Source organism: Crocuta crocuta, unplaced genomic scaffold (assembly GCF_008692635.1).
Source record: "Crocuta crocuta isolate KB4526 unplaced genomic scaffold, BGI_CrCroc_1.0 scaffold62, whole genome shotgun sequence".
Classification (NCBI taxonomy): Eukaryota; Metazoa; Chordata; class Mammalia; order Carnivora; family Hyaenidae; genus Crocuta; species Crocuta crocuta.
The window spans coordinates 3,176,939-3,195,283 of NW_027529173.1; the positions used below are offsets into that span (position 1 = coordinate 3,176,939).

General features: G+C 37.6%; 1 pseudogene; it reads right to left on the reverse strand.

Moving 5' to 3' along the window:
• Positions 1 to 364: 364 nt before the first annotated feature.
• LOC144226274 (triosephosphate isomerase-like) lies at positions 365 to 18,114 on the reverse strand (annotated as a pseudogene).
• Between the last annotated feature and the right edge of the window lie 231 nt (positions 18,115 to 18,345).

Sequence of the window (18,345 nt, forward strand, 5' to 3'; positions counted from 1 at the left end):
ATTAATAGTATTATTATCCTGTCTAGAAGGTAAAGCTACAGCTTTAGTTAAAAGCATGTTAATGCCACTAAGTGTATATTGTTTCCCCCACACGTGGGGCTGTTCACAAGTTCACATACACAAAAGGCTTGGCACCATGGGAGAGAAAAGCACCCCTGGCCTCTGCAGGGAGAACAGGACTTTCTCTCAGTAGTTCGCCTCATAGTGCAAGAAGGGGGAGGAGAATGGCTTCTCTTTCCTGCCCTCACTGGGGACTGAGAGACCCCAGGAGCAAATTCCACCCCTTCCACCTCTTAGCCAAGGAGGAGCCACCTTGGTGACATGTTTAGTCCCAAACATTACAGTAAGTGGAAAAGGGACTGGCCTAGTCCCAACCACTACAAGGTAAGGTGTAAATGATAAGGAATCGGTATAGTTTGGCCACGAAGGGTGCAGACGACACCATCATAAGCATGTGTGGGGTAGAAATGTGTGAGCGGTAGGAACACAGACACTGGGCTTCTAGGACTTTGCTACCTAGTCCCTGGCTAATTAGGAAGAGGACGGGAGATGGATGGGCTTGGTATTTGGCACTGATGATATCCACAAACTCGGGCCTGAGGGAAGCACCACCCACAAGGAAGCCATCCACGTCAGGCTGGCTTGCCAGCTCCTTGCAGTTTGCCCCTGTCACAGACCCTCCATAAATGCTACGGGTACTCTGAGCCACCACGTCAGAGACACTGGACGTAAGCCATCCCCCGAGCTTTTCGTGTACTTCCTGGGTTTGTTGGGGTATTTAGTCTTGCCAATACCAATGGCCCATCAGGCTCCGAGGCCCCAGTCCTTCATATTATCTGTGATGACCCTGGTTTGCTCAAAAATGGCCTTCTCGGTGATGCCAGCTTCCCTCTCACCTAGCTTCTCCCCCATGCAGGGGTTTACTCTAAGTCCCTTTGCCAGGGCGTGGGCCATTTTCTGTCCAATTAGCTCATCTGACTCCCCAAAGACACACCTTCTTTCCGAGTGCCCTAGGACTACCCTCGTGGCTCCACAGTCTTTGATCATGCCAGGGCTTACCTCCCCAGTAAAGCCCCGTTAGGCACTTTTTAGCAGTTCTGCCCAGCCACAGCAATCTTGGGATCTAGCTTCTGCTGGACAAAGTCCATTAGATGGTTGGAGGTGCACAAACCGGTTTGGTGTGACAGCCGGCACACCTTGACGCATTCAAAATGTTGAGGAGTTCCCCCAGGTTCTTCTTCCACCCTTTCATCTTCCAGTTCCCCTCACTCCCCCCACCGCCCCACTCCTACCCCGACAGAGAACTTCCCAGAGGGCGCCCCGTCTCTAGAACTGACACACTGAAGGTCAGAATCACCATAAAAAAGAACTTTTGAGATTTGTCACCTATGTACTTCACTCTTCGGGCAGAGCTATGTACATTATAGCTCTTTACAAAAACAAAAATTTCCATGGACTATTCCATGTAGTTATGAAATTCTTAGTTATGTTGAGAATTTTCTAGGAGAAAAAAAAAAGTAGCTATCAACACTAACCCAGAATAAATAAGAAAACTTGAATAGACCATCAACCATGGAGAAGGTTGCAAAAAGTATTGACTAATTATTTTCAAAAAAAAAGACTTCAAAGATAGTTTTACCAGTGACCTCTTTAGAAAGAGGTCAGAAACCTTTAATGCAAGAAACCTTTAATGTTTTGTTATATAATTCTCTTGGGCTTTCTCAGTATATAAGCATAACTTCAAATATTAAATTTGTTTTTCCTTTTTTAAAAAGGTAATCTAGGTAATCATTACAAATAGGGTTACTTGAATCAGACAGACCTGTTTTTGCATGTCAGCTCCACCATGTATAAGATGTGTAGCTTTGGTCAATTTATTTGACCTCTGCAAGCTACAGTCTCCTCATCAACAAAATCAGAATAATAGTAATAATGGGTTTATAATAACACCTGACATATGGTAAGTGTCATGGAATATCAAATACTATTCTTGCTCATAATAATACTCATAAACATAATTATTGCTTCATTGGATATTCTGAATAATTCTGAAAGACACAGAATGGAAATAAAAGATATAATTAGAAAAGATTATGTGACTATTATTATTGACCAGTGCACAATTTATGTAACTGGAATTCCAAGAGCATTGCAAATTTCTTACAATTATCATAGATTAGAAAACTGGCCAAGTAAAAGACAAATGAATAAAAATAATAGCTTTCCTTAATAAGTCAAAATAATTATTATAAAAATATTTCATTTGCAGGGTGAGTGGGTGGCTCAGTTGGTTAAGCCTCCAACTCTTTTTAAAAAAAATTTTTTTAATGTTTTTATTTATTTCTAAGAGAGAGAGAGAGAGACAGTGTGAGCAGGGGAGGGTCAGAGAGAGGGAGACAAAGAATCTGAAGCAGGCTCCAAGCTGTCAGCACAGAGCCCAATGCAGGGCTTGAACCCACAAACCGTGAGATAGATCATGACCAGAGACAAAATTGGACACTTAACCGACTGAGCCACCCAGGCACCCCTAAGCCTCCAACTCTTGATTTCAGCTCAAATAATGCATGATCTCATGGTTTGTGAGTCTGAGCCCACCCCCATCAGGCTCTGTGCAGAGCCTGCATGGGATTCTCTCTCTCTCCCTGTCTCGGCTCATGCACTCCCTCTCTCTCTCTTTCAAAAAATAAACAAACATTAAAAAATATATTTCACTTTAATATGCAACAAAATTTTCCTGGAAGAATAAATGGAAGAATATAGATACAATAAATTTGGAAAGAAGAAAGGGAAACTGATCTTACTGTAAAAATGGAAATAAACTTGTAAGAACTGACAGAAACCAATATGCAGAAAATCTTAGTCTAGAAATACACACATTCAAACACACTTATGAATTTAGTATATGACAAATTGAACATGATAAATCAATGGTAAAAGGACGGGACACCACTACTTGTTAGGAAAACTATTTGGGAAATAATCAAGTTAGGTCTTCATCTCTAAAATGACCACAGGCCTACTGGTTGTCTCTGCAGCTCAAAATATTTCCATTTCCCTGGTAACTATCCTTCCCCTGATTCTTTGATAATGAATTTGATCCAGAGAATAGACTGTTAGAAGCCAGGGTTCATCCAGTGTGACCTCGTTTCAGGGCAACATTAAGCACCATATCCGAACTAGAAAAACAGGGCCGTTTTAGTGGAATTTGGACTGGGAGTGGAAGCCAGATTTAGTCTTTCTCTGGATTGTTGGATGGTTCCCACTGAGACAAGGAAGTAGAGAAAACAAATGGGAAGGATGAAGAAATGAAATGAGGGCACAGGCCAGAGATGAAAAATAACAGAATTCCAAGAGCATGCCCATCCTGGTTCCCTGTGTCTCCCCAATGTGTGACTGCATCCCAAACATGGTTCTGTGAAACACCCTTGTATTCATAAGAAGCAACCTAACCTTTGAAAGCTCCAGAATTCTTGTGACTTGCATCCAAACTATTCCTAAATAAAATTACTTTATCTACCAAAATAAATCCCAAATGAAATATACACTTAATTTTAAAGTGAAGCATAAGGCAACAATAAAAATATTCATCTTTGGAAGGTAAAGTACATTCTAAACATAAAAGCTCCATAACTACAACAACAAAAAACCTGCATACTTAGTATTTCATACATATGCAGCATTAGTATGATCATAGTCAAATAATAAACAGGGAAAACATCTGCAACATATATGACACAAATATACAATGATTTATTAATATTTTTAATGTAAAAAGAGTTATAAAATATGAGCAAATATACTAACATCCTAAATTAAAAGCAGGCAAATCAGAGAACAGACAAATCACAGGAGAAATATAAAAGATCATTAAACATGTGAAAAATATTCTTGAAGTGAAAAAGAATGTTTTCACATTTAAGATGCATATTACTTCTGTCAATATTGATACACAGAAATAAGTACTCTATGGCTCGCAGTGCTGTCACAAAGTAAATTGCAAGATGTATTAAAGACCTTCATATGTGTTCATACCCTTTTGAGCCAGTGTACTAAGTCATAAATCAGCACGTCTGCTTACAAGTACAGAAACCCAACTCAAAATGCCATGAGAAAAGGTATGGATTGGCTCACATGGGCAAAAATCCCGGCAGTGCTCATACGGAATCCCCCTGCTCAAACATGCAATTATGAATCTCTTTCCGTGTCAAGTCTGCTTTCAACTGTCATGGCATNCTTTTCTTTTTTTTTTTTTTTCCTGAGGCAGGCCTTCCCTCAAGGTGAAAGATGGCAACCTTCACTTGAGGCTTCATGTTGTACTGCCTTATTGAGCCAGCAGAAAGAAGACCTGAACTTCCCAATAATTTACTGTAAAATGCCAAGATCACACTTCACTATATTTTATTGGCATGACTTGGGCCACATGCACCCCTCCAAAACAATCACTTTGATGAGAAAACAGGCTCAACTCCTTGGGATAAGGGATGGGTGTGGAATTTACCTGGCTTGAATCAGTAGGGATAAAGCTTAGGAAAGACAGTTTACAAAGGAAAATCTGGGTGTTATTTCTTTTTTTTTTTTTTAATTTTTTTTTTAATGTTTTATTTATTTCTAGGAGAGAGACAGCATGAGTAGGGGAGGGTCAGAGAGAGAGGGAGTCACAGACTCTGAAACAGGCTCCAGGCTCTGAGCTGGCAGTCAGCACAGAGCCCGACGCGGGGCTCGAACCCACGAACCGTGAGATCATGACCTAAGCGAAAGTCGGAAGCTTAACCAGCTAAGCCACCCAGGCGCCCCTCTGGGTGTTATTTCTAAGAGAAGCAAAATGGATGTTGTATACATAGTATAACAGATGTGAATCTTACCCCACACATACAATTTTAACTTCCACTAATCTAGTATAAAAACATAATGAGAAAGAAAGAGAAGATTATGTTATACATTTAAATAGCTGTATTTCTTATAGTACAAAAATGAAAAATATAGTAGAAAAATGCCTACATAAATTACAGTATAGATGTTATCATTGGGGCGCCTGGGTGGCTTAGTCGGTTAAGCGTCCGACTTTCACTTGGGTCATGATCTCGCGGTTCGTGGGTTCGAGCCCCGCGTCAGGCTCTGTGCTGACTGCCAGCTCAGAGCCTGGAGCCTATTTCAGAGTCTGTATCTCCCTTCTCTCTGACCCTCCCCTGCTCACGCTGTCTCTCTCTCTCTCTCCTAGAAATAAAAAAAATATATATATTAAAAAAATAACTGTTATCATTAAAAGAGATAAAGTTATATATAGCTATCATATCCAACAGATACATTGTTTAAATATATATCTAGTTTTATAAAAATGTATTTTTTATTTTATTTACTTTGTTGATTAATTTTATGTAAAGTATAATGTACACAATGTAGTCATGGGGGAAACACAATAGTATAAAAGGTAGAATAAAAACCTATATGCATAGTATAATACCAGTTTTCTACATATTTGTATTTTCTCAGGGGGAGAAAAACTGAAAGGAAATAGACCATAACGACAATCCAGTGTGGTTGAATTTGGAGAATTTTCTACAGACACATATATTAGCTTTTATCAGGTAAAAACTCTGTTAAAGAGTTACAAAATGCCAAAATTTGTTAACTAACCATCCAGGTGCTCAATACCTACTGTGCCTAGGCAGTCTGAAGTCATAAAAAATCTATATGCATAATAGATATCTACCTGTTAGTTAACCTCTATACTACCTAAACCTGAGCATCACTTGAAATCTTTGAACTTTAGTATCTACATGAGCAAAGTGGGAATAATTACATCTGCTCTGCAAACTTCACATGACTATTATGAAAAGCAAATAGCATAAGTCAAAGCACTTTTTAAATTATAGTGTGCTATAAATACTGATAGCTATTAGTGTCTGATACATAGAGGGCACTTAAATGTAAATTCTGTGCCCGCTTTTCTTCTTATACCCAACCTATTCCCTCATTTGTAAAATGTGCATGGTATAAATATGCAGAATAGAGAGGAGAGTTGATATCCAAGGATCCCACCCTCCTTCCAGTTTGCATTTTTCCATGAAAGCCAAATCTCTTTCACAGAGCAGGCCAGTAGATTATGCAGTACAAAGAGCCAAACCAGTAGCTTCACAGATTCAACGCTTACTACCTGGGGCAAGCAAGGTAGGTGTGACAGCACACAGTACTTACTGCTCCACCTGTGTGCTCAGAGGGAAGTTAGGCTTACATAAAGGACCAGGAGGACTTTAGAGCCCCCAATATACCTCTTCCCAGCTTGCTCCCCTAAGAAAATTGGTAATCTTAAACACACATGGATTTCATATGGAGTCATAGTGAGCATATACACTAACTGCACAAGTTGCCAAACATCCAAGTTTAACTCAATAAGAAGTGTGCCAAGGAATGATAAAAGAAACTACTTGAGAAAAGCATAGGACCTTCTAAATTTAAAAACTGTGACATTCTCTCTTTTGTCATAAAATTCAGCCTATCCCTATGACCCTGTCCCACTCCTCACCACCTAAACTCAGTCCCTCCCTTCTCCTGCAGCCTCTAGGGAATGCAAGTTCACCAGCACCCACACTTCTGTGCTCTGGCCTTGACCCTGTGGCAATTCTGCAAGACTCAAGACAAGAGCCTGTTTCTTTACCCAAATTACTATAGCCTGCTTAAAATGTTGGGCAGCTGAGAATGTAGCCTGTCCCCACAGGGTAGGAATGTATTAACCACCCTATAAAAGTTATTTTTAAAGTTTTATATAAGGAACAGCAGCTGGAGAATAAAAAAAGAAAGGCAAAACACAATTCCTTTATATCCAAGCTGCAATCCAAGCTCTCACACCAATCTCCCATGGTTCTCTGTGGGAATTGCATCCATGAAAATGCTTTACGCCTGACCTCCAAAACTGGAAACGGGAAAATCTAAAAATAAAACAAACAGGAAATGCAAAACAACCTTGTTTGATCAGACCCTTGTGGTTGCCTTGCTTAATTATATTAGGTAAGTTTGACCACAGGCTTGGAATTCTTTCATTGGATTTGGAGGAAATTGCCAAAAAATTAAAGAGGTATTAAAATACTATCACATATAATGAGCTCACTGCCATTTAGGAATTGTTTCCTATCAACAAACTGTAGATGTTAACAATGAATATTTTCTAGGAGGTCATATCCTATCAATGAGAGAATAATCATTTGAGTAAAAGGAAAAAGAAATTTGGCAAACCAAAGCCGTAAAATAAATAAATATTAATGCATGCAGTCTATATTTCATTAATCTCTAAAGTGTGGTGAAAAATGATTCGGTCTTTCATTGGCTTTTTATTAATACTGCGTTTGCAATATATGGTTGCTATATTTGTTTTTAAGAAAACAGTGCACTCGCAGTTTGTAATTCATCTCAACACAACAAGATTTATTGAAAGCACCTATTGTGTGTAAAAGACAGTTCCTACCTCAAAGGACTTACACAATCACAGGAAGAAAATATAAATGTGTACACAGGCAAATAAATACACAAGATGGAAAGTGCTATGAGCTGGGATTGGGAAAAACATCACATAGAATCAAGGGGTTCCAGAAAAGGTCCATGGGAGATCACCTTGGACCTTGGAGGAATGGGTAGAATTCTACAGTTTGTTGATTGGTAGAATCCTAATAGAATAAGAGAGAAGAGTATAGGAAAGGAGTGTGCATGTACAGAAAACAATATGTAATCTCTCAGCAGCATGAGATAGGGAAGAAAGAGGAAAATGGGCTCCCAGCCTGATTCTACACTTGTTAGCTGTTTGACTTCTGGTAAATTGCATAACTTCTCTAAGTTTCTGTTTCTTCCTATTTAAAACTGAGCTACCAGTACATGTGCCTTGTGAGTAAGACCATGCATGTGAAGCACCCATTATTTGAGCATACAGTAAATACTCAAAAAGTGTTTAAAACAAAAAAGGAAAGAGATGGAAGGAAGGGAAAGTGGGAAGAAAGGAAGAAAAGTAGGAAAGAGATAAAGAGGAAGGAGGGAAGGAAGGAACGTAGAGAATTTTGAGACATTTGGGCTTAGGATAGATATTTTGGAGCAATTTGCATATAAACCCAACACATGAAGACAAACTTCACAAACTAAACAAGGCAGAGGACAGAAGTACAAGGTATACCTACCTTTTGTGGGTGGAAAGACAAAATAACACATGAGGTCATGGGATACAATGGAATAAGGATAGAACACAGGTCGAGATTTGAGTTCCACCAAAGTCTGTGTAACTTCGAAAAAAATGCTAGGATTTCTTGAGTGGAAAAATATCTTCCCCATAGAATTGTTCTGAAGAATGAAAGAGGTAGGATGTATATAAAAATCACTTAACACCATGCCTTGTACATAGCTAACCATCTATAACTATTAGACCCATCCTCAGTCTCTTACTTGCCTCCCTTATAGAAAGAAAAAAAATAAAAAAATAAACTGAAATAAGGGCATGACAATGGCTGTAATGGAATAGAAGAGGAGAGAGAATAAGAAATCATATGAGGGTTATCATATAGGCTTACCATTCATTATAAGATTTCAGTTTCAGTAGAGCATTTAAGTGGGGAAACCAGATTATAAATTGAAAACATTAAATCCGCAGTAAGGTTCTGGAGCAACCATTTAGTGTGTTCCATCCTACTCATGTCAGGGTATTAAAGCAAAGAATTAAAAAATAGTTCAACATTCATGGGAGTTAAGGTTAAGTGAATTCTATTAAATTTATTTAGGTATTTATTTTTATGGAATGGATAACATGAAACCAAAAACAAAACAGAAAGAAGAGGTACAGGATGAAGGCAAAATAAAAGCCATGTATTTATGGTGGCAAATTGAATCTAGTACATTGTCAGTCTTCAGAAGGAGATACATCTCCTCTTGAGTCACAGGTATTGTGGTTGGTGGAGACACACAAATTTTTAAATTTTTTTTGTTAATGTTTATTTATTTTTGAGGGAAAGAGAGTGACAGAGTGTGAGTGGGGGAGGGATAGAGAGGGAGGCACAGAATCTGTAGCAAGCTCCAGGCTCTGAGCAGTCAGCACAGACCCCAATATAGGGCTCAAATCCATGAGTTGTGAGATCATGACCTGAGCCAAAGTTGGACTTTCAACCAAATGAGCCACCCAGGTGCCCCAAGACACACAAATTTCTTGAGAGGGAGAAGATAACAGCCAAGAAAGGTCATACCAAAAGTGTCAACCTTCTGAGCAGGGTTCCAGGAGTGACTCCTGTGAATGCTTGACACCGCAGAAGTAGGATGTTACCAATAGCTAAGGGTCCCCAAGTACTAATGAAAGCCCTGTGAAAATAATGGATTATGGGGTGTCAACAAAGCACAAGGGTGACAGACCAAGACAATTTCGAGTTGGTGGAATGATGTCTTAAAAGATCCATGAGAAAAGATGATTTAGAGTTCAAAGACTGGATCTAAGAGCTTTCAATTTTGGTTGGGCCCTCCCTTGCGGGAATGGTCACAGCATTAACACAATTGGAAGATCTACAGCAGATGGTGACATTGTTCTCAGGTGAGGCTTCAGGGAGATGATAACATCAAGTTATTAGAGAGAAGACCAGCTAATAAACTGGGGATGGGGTGAAAGAGATGGCCCATACTGAGGATACCAAAAACAAATACTGAATGCAAAGGAATAAGCCAGCATTCATAGAGCCAATGAAGTAAGACTGTAATGGGTAAGAAGCATTCCTGGGCACATGTTTAGAGGAGAAGTCAGTTGCATCACAGTAGGAAGGGAGGCCTACCAAAGAGGCAAAGTAGACTCAACAAAAACTTTTCTATGGTCTAAAGGGGCCAAAGTGGAATAAAGATAAAGGGTTCCTGTAGGCAAAAAGCTATGAGATCAGGATGCTAGAAAGCTCACTGATAGACTTTATGAAGTCTCCAAAGATGGTAACTGAGGCACAGTAGAGAAATTGTTTAACAGACTTAACAAAAAATAGATGTAAAAGAGCTAGCTTCCTGGGTGCCTGGCTGCCTCAGACAGAGGAGCATGTGACTCTTGATCTCTAGGTCATGAGTTTGAGCCACATGATGGATATGGCACCTACTTAGAAAATAAACAAATTAAAAGTAAAACTAAAAACTAAAAGTAGTACTCCAATAAACATTCTTATGTTTTATTTTAAATAGTTCATTGTCAAGTTGGTTTCCATATAACACACAGTGCTCATCCCCACAAGTGCCCTCCTCCATGCCCATCACCCCTCATCCCCTCTCCCCCACCCCCATCAGCCCTCAGTTTGTTCTCAGCATTCAAGAGTCTCTCATAGTTTGCCTCCCTCCCTCTCCCCAACTATTTTTCCCCTTCTCCTCCCCCATGGTCCTCTGTTAAGTTCCTCCTAATCCACCTATACATGCAAACATATGNCTTTATTTCCTTTTGTTGTCTGATTGCTGATGCTAGGACTTCCAGCACTATGTTAAAGAACAGTGGTGAGAGTGGACATCCCTGTCATGTTTCTGATTTCAGGGGGAAAACTCTCAGCTTTTCCCCATTGGGGATGATGTTAGCTGAGGGCTTCTCATAAATGGCTTTCATGATGTTTAAGTAAGTTCCTTCTATCCCAACTTTCTTGAGGGTCTTTATTAAGAACATTCTTATGTTTAAAAAAAAGAGCTAGCTTCCAAAATTTGAAACAAATGATCACAGAATAAAATTATATATGTATCTCTAATAGCATATTATATAATTATACATTGTACAATATATTTTATATGTGTTTCTCTATAGTTACTGATACATATCTATAAATAATTAAGAAATAAGGTTATTACAAAATGCATAAATAAATGTTGTCCTATTTGAAGGTGCCAATAAATAATTAAATGCTGGGGCACCTGGGTGGCTCAGTCGGTTTAGTGTCTGACCTGACTTCAGCTCAGGTCAAGATCTCATTGTTCATGAGTTCGAGCCCCACATCAGGATCTGTACTGAGAGCACAGAGCCTAGAGCCTGCTTCAGATTCTCTGACTCTCTCTCTCTGCCCCTGTGCCACTCACACACTGTCTCTCTCGCGCGCGCGCAAAAGTAAATAAACATTAAAAAAAAATTTAAATGTTTTATTTATTTCTAGGAGAGAGAGAGAGAGAGACAGTGTGAGCAGGGGAGGGTCAGAGAGAGAGGGAGTCACAGACTGAAACAGGCTCCAGGCTCTGAGCTGGCAGTCAGCACAGAGCCCGATGTGGGGCTCGAACGCCCGAACCGCGAGATCATGACCGAAGCGAAAGTCGGACGCTTAACCGTCTAAGCCACCCAGGCGCCCCTAAAAAAATTTTTTAAAGAAGAAAATTAAATGCTGTAATTTCAAGGAAAACATTAATTCAAACAAAATTTTTGAAATCTGACCGAATTACTTTGATTAAAATTTATAAGGCAATTATCTACATTTTTTTGGAATTAAAGAATGATTTTATTTACTTATTTATTTATTTATAGAAATTAATTTGTTTTACTAAATATATAATGCCCACATAATATAGGCTGGAATTATTTTCAAAAAATTGGACAGTCTTACATTTGATAAGTTGTACCAGGCAAAATGTGGATTATATAAATTATATAGCACACATACATTCAAAAATTAAACTATAACAATCAAAATGTTGTAAGATAATAACACTTGGAACATTGCCACATGATAAACTCACTTAACCTCCATTATAGTTACTGTTGAAGTGTTTACGTTATTTTCAGATGTTTCTCTTTACCAACAAAGCAGCCACAGAACTGCAAATGACATCTTATGGGCATGTTGCATTATCATCCAAAACCTAATAAATTCTTAGAATTATTGAATAAAACACATACCTCTTCATATTTACTTTTCATATCTAAGTGCTACTGTTTATATACTAGAAGCAACTTGCATGTTTCTATTAATAGGCTGAATTTAATTTTTTAATTATTTTAAATTCTGCTGTTTAGATATTATCAATGGAAAAGAGATGTTACAAATCATCCTAACAGAATATGTGCATTGGAATTAACAGAAAAGAACTAACGAGGGTAAAAATATTTCTCCAGTTTAAAAAGTAGAGTTTGGAAATAATACACATACTGTTAGGTCCCAATAATTATCAAACACTGAATCCACATAGTAGAAGCAGACTGCTAATTCAATGGGTTTAGAAGATAAGAGATTCCATAAGAATATTACTAAAAAACAAAGTCAATGAGTTCTAATCCAGTGACAGAAAATATTTTCTTCTTACTGTAAGAAAATATTTCCTTATCTTATTGTAACAAGGTGGTGAAAGAGCCACAAAGAATACATAAGCAAAACCATCCTCAGCTTTGGACATATTTCCACATGATACAAAGATCTTCATTGGAACCAAAAGAATTCTAATGCCAAATTATTTGGAGGCCTCTTTTCCTGCCTCTTTCAACTTGATATTTGATATTAGCAATCACTCCCTAATTATGCAAACACTCTTGACTCTAGGGCACCATTCTTTTCTGTATTTGTTCACAGAAGTCTGACCCATTTTCCAAATTCTCTTTCCCTGGTTTTTCTACTTTTGACACCAATTATAACTCCTACATTTTGTCCAGTGTCCCCTTTTATTCATTCAACACACTGTATATTTATTCAGTTCCCAGTGTATGCCAGAAATTGGTCAAGACACTAATATAAACAAAACATTTAATCCTTGTTCTCATGGTCTTGACCTACTAACTTAACTACTAAGTTAATGTAGTTTGTTGATAAGTGAGTTGATACGTAGTGAGTTGACTGGCACGACCACTGCCAAAAACATGTATGTCCAAGTCTTAATCCCCAGTACCTAGAATATGGCCTTATTGGAAAAAGGATCTTTGCAGATATAACTAAAAATTTCAAGATCAGGTCATCATAGATTGGGGGAAGTGTGCCTCAATCATATGACAAGTATCTTTATAGGAAGAGTTTATATAATGGATTCAGTAAGCATTGACCTGTTATAATGGTGACATGATGGAAGCAGAGAAACTTTTTGCAACTCAATAAGTGTAATTATAAGATAAATAAAAGAAAGGTTTTTGTTTAGCAAATAGCAGTATGCGAGGTCCATGATTTTAAGGTGTGACAGGGTCTTATGATGCTCAGAGTCAGCTCAATAGATTGTGGGAAAAGATGTTAAAACATGATACTTCATGACATGGTTATTAAAAATGTAGATACCTAAATACGTACCACTCTTTCAGGTCATTTTAGTACTTTTGCCACAAAGATCAGATCTGTGAATGAGATATAATAAGAAAATCTTATGCTCTCTCTTTTGAAAAGAGAATAAAAGGATGAAATTCTCCAAACACCTTGTTAACTCCAATATTTACTAAATGAATGGATCACAGCCTATAAATGCAGGGCAATCAAGATCACTACAGGATCATGTGAAAGTAATTACTGCCACCTTGAGAAAAGAATGAATGACTTACAGTCTGTGCCATGGTCTAGTTGGGAACACATCGAGATGTGGAAATAATAACAGCCATTATTTCTACAAGGAACAATCTTTAAAACTATGCCATAGGTTCTGGTAAATTTATGGTATAGCTAGATTTGTGGTCTCCATTTCTTTGTAATTGGTCAAAAACAGCAAGAGATTTTAATTTAAAAATCATCTCAGCCAAAGTGAAATGAAAATTACATTAGTGATATGGATAATTTGGCCACAACTTTTGTGGGTATTTTTGTTTTTGTTTTTTAAATGAATGGGAGAAAATATGTGTTTGAAAAAGAGATCGCTATCACCACACAATCTCACCACTGGCTCTAAAGCCACCATGAAAGAGTCAAAAAAATTGGGACTTCATCCTTTAGATCAAGGGTTCTATCTTATATTTTAGGATTCCAGTAATTCAATTTAGTTTTACTTACAATCTCATATGTTATTTTAAAAACTGCTGAAATTAAAAATAGTGGAAAGCTGATGGAAACTCTTTGTGGATAAAACATGTATTTTTATTAAGCTACTTTATTCCTGGCAACTGTTTTTGTGGTATGGTGGTGACAGCATTCTTTAAATGCCAACATTCTGCTGGTACTGAACATTGGATTGGCACTTTTCACAAATAACTGAGAAGTCTGGAGGCTAATCCATGTGAATTTCCCACCTCATGCTTGGTAGACTGCATAATACCAGGGCAGACTGAACAGAAAGATAGGACCTCATTATGAATATTCAGATTTAAAGGTAGATTGTCACTGTATATTCCCACTCATGCCTAATAAAAGTTTAGGGAGGAAAGGTGTTTAAACATTCAATCAATGGTTTCTTAGTGTCCTCTGGTTTAGTTAGCTTGCTTGCTAGTTATTTAAATTAGTCTCTTTCAGGTGACTATCCTAGTCTTTCTAATTTCTCTTTTTTTCCTACCTTTCTTTATGATGTAACTGGGAATCAAGGGGGTGTATGTGACCCTCTGGTATCAGTCTCCTCAATGGCTCCTTTTTCTCCCCCACAAGCAACCAAAAATTTGTGGATCTTCCACATGGCTTGAACAGGCTATGACCAGAAGTATAGTTTTTGGTTCATCCATCTAATCAACCTATCCTTCTAATGTAACCAAGTCTTGAGCAGAAAGCTATGTTTCTGCTGGAATCTCAAGCTTCTCTGGACTATGCCTAAATGAGCAGACTTCTAATGCCAATGCATAATCTCCAAAGATACTATCATATTGTTTACTGGGGATGCAATTAGATATATTTTCAGATGCTTTTTTAATGTTATGAAATCCTGTTTTCTTTTGATTCCCTTCTGATTGAGTGGTTATCTTCTCTAAAGAAATAAAGCATATGTTACATTGACCGAAAAGATGGTGAGGGAAGGTACTGATGCTTTTTTTTTTTTTTTTTTTTGAGTCTATAGTGGAAAATATTATTAAGAGAGTTGAGGAGTTTTCAAAATCCCTCAAACTTATGTCAACCCGTCCAGGTTGCTAAATATCATAAAACAGAACAGATAGGGAGTTGGGAGAGGAAGTCAGATGCAAAAGTTCTTGTACTAGGGTTAAACCAAATTTTGGTAGCTTGCTTGTCAGAGATTAGAGAAAAGGGATACATGTATTGGATTCCAAATAATGATACAAATAACACTACAACACAAAACTTACTATATTATGTCAAAAAAAAACCACCCTGATTCATTATCTCCTGGCATGCAGCAAACCTCAGTCATCACTAATGATTCATCACCTACTGAATTATACTTCATTAAACATGAAGGCTTTTCTTGAAGTTATTAATAATTTAAGGTCTTATGAACATACAACTTATTAAATCCATATACGGAGTGGCAAAATTATCTGCTTTCAGGTTAACAGGCAACAGAACACTAGCAACTTTACCTTATTTTTTTAAAGTATTTTCAATTATTGTTGTTTTTAATTTTTTATTAATTGGGGTATCATGGACAAGGTTATATTACTTGCAAGTAAACAACATAGTGTTTGACAATCCTACACATTATGCAAAGCTCACTATGATGAATATAGTTTTCATCTGTCATTATACAACATTATCACAATATTATTGACTATATTCTCCATGCCGTTCTTTTCTAAAAGTTTCTTAATTTTTTTATAACATGATTTAAAAATTCATTTCATATTATTTTTTCAGGGAGGTAGGATGGTAAACCAATAAATAACTTTATTGTTTGCTTCAAGAAATTCCTGCAAACCAACCTGTGTGAGCAAACAACTCTCTTGTCAGACAATAGATTTCTCACCTGGGCAAATAGTTGTTTATTAAATAGCAGTTTACTTATGAAGACTCATTTCAAGGCCCTCATCTAAAAGTGCCCTTCAATCCCCAGTGCTTATGTAATGGACTTTACCTATCCTAATCAGTTACTGGCCTTGAAAGGCCTACCTGACCACTTGAGCCCAGACTCCTATGGCCTATAAATATTACCTCATCATCTGCTCTTCTAAACCACCACCCAGTCAAGGCAGTGTTTTCCCTTGTAGATGTACTGCTATTTTATTTATCTTTGCTTATTCAACATGTTTTAGTTGTCCTCTTGGGGAGTCACTAGGCAACATCCCTGGGGGCTCTGCAAGAACTAGCCAAGACCCCCTTCCCATTATGATTCAAGTTCTTTAACACAGAAACATGGAGTTTCTCTTAGGCCTTTTGAATCATCATCTGAGAGCCTCCCTGATCATAATGATGAAATAAGTTTTGTGTTAGACCTGAAATCGAATTTCTTTTTGTTCGATCATCAGATGTTGTATTTACTTTAACCCCTACAAATGAGGAATGCTTTTTAAGAATTCTTTGATCATTTGGTCCTATTTTGTTCTTTTTTTTTCTTACTCATCTGCTTAATGTTACTGAACATATATTTTTTGCCACTATAGGAAAGATTTATTCTGTTAATATTGGTAGAATTTATTTGTTTTTTTTTATTATTTTGATTTACATCCAAGTTAGTTAGCATATAGTGCAACAATGATTTCAAGAGTAGATTCCTTAATGCTTCTTACCCATTTAGCCCATTCCCACTCCCACAACCCCTCCAGTAACCCTCTGTTTGTTCTCCATATTTAAGAGTCTCATGTTTTTGTCCCCCTCTCTGTTTTTATATTATTCTTGCTTCCCTTCCCTTATGTTCATCTGCTGTGTATCTTAAAGTCCTCATATGAGTGAAGTCATATGATACTCGTCTTTCTCTGGCTGACTAATTTCACTTAGCATGATACCTCCTAGTTCCATCCACATAGTTGCAAATGGCAAGACATCAGTCTTTTTGATTGCTGAGTAATACTCCATTTTGTGTGTGTGTGTGTGTGTGTGTGTGTGCGCGCGCGCGCGCGTGCGTATATACCACCTCTTCTTTACCCATTCATCCATCGATGGACATTTGGGCTCTTTCCAAACTTTGTCTATTTATTGTTGATAGTGTTGCTGTGAACACTGGGATGCATGTGTCCCTTTGAAACAGCACACCTGTATCCCTTGGATAAATACCTAGCAGTGCAATTGCTGGGTCAACTGAGTAGTTCTATTTTTAATTTTTTGAGGAATCTCCATACTGTTTTCCAGAGTTGTTGCATCAGTTTGTATTCCCACCAGCAGCGCAAAAGAGATCCTCTTTGTCCACATCCTCTTCAGCATCTGTTGTTGCCTGAGTTAATGTTAGCCATTCTGACGGGTGTGAGGTGGTATCTCATTGTGGTTTTGATTTGTATTTCCCTGATGATGAGTGATGTTGAGCACGGTTTCATGTGTCTGTTGGCCATCTGGATGTCTCCTTTGGAGAAGTGTCTGTTCATGTCTTTAGCCATTTCTTAATTTTTGATGCATCTGCACACACACACACACACACCTCACCTTATACATTTCTTGTCCTTATTTTCCCATGTTTCCTCCAACATCATTTTTAAGTTTAACTAAGTTTAATTGTTTTTCTTAATTTACTTTTTGTTTTAATTATTTTATTTATTTTACTTTTGAAAAGCCACACATCAGCATGTCTCCCCAGAATTTAGATTTAAGTTATGCACCATTAGAGAGAAATATTTATTCCTTACTATTCAAATTCCCCTTAAGTGAGATTTCTGCTGAACACTTCTAGTCTCTCTGATCTTCTTGGAGAGAAGGACTGGATGAAGAGATGTGCCTGACTAACAAGATGTGCAACAAGAAATTGACCCTCAGTCCCCTCATTCTACCTTTTGAAACCCTTCCTGTCTACAGTGAGTATCTAGTTTACTCTTCTAAGGCGTACATTTTACAAGACAAGAACTCCCACGTAGGAAAGTCTGTGGCTGGTTAAGGTTGTCTGTAACTCGGTGGGTAAACCTAATTCTAAAGATCAACATTTCATCATTGCCACATCCTGCAATGTATCATTCATCTGCATGAAGCTCATATTTTGATATCCATCTGTCTAAATGGTTTGTGTCTATCTCTAAATTGGTTTTAAACTCAGAAGGAAAACAAGAGTAACATTTATTGTATTCCTTCAAACCCCAAACCTATTATATAATTTAAGTAAATTTTTGTCTAATTTGTAACATACGGCCACTCTTCTTGGGATTTCCTCCTGTTCCTCTTTATCAACCTTCCAAGTAGACTCCATGTTTACATGTAAGAAAAGCTATGTGGGAGTCTGCAGATAGTAGCCAAAATATCCCAGAATAAAAGTCACATAATAAATTGGAAGGTTAAGTGAGGCAGCATTATGATAAGATCTTTTTATTTTAAATCTTAGCCTAGGATTATTAGTAATACCATTAAGGGAGAATTTCTACTTCCCAGCCCTTTTGTTTCTCTGTGAAGGAGCTTCTATTAGAGTAAAATACTTGACTCT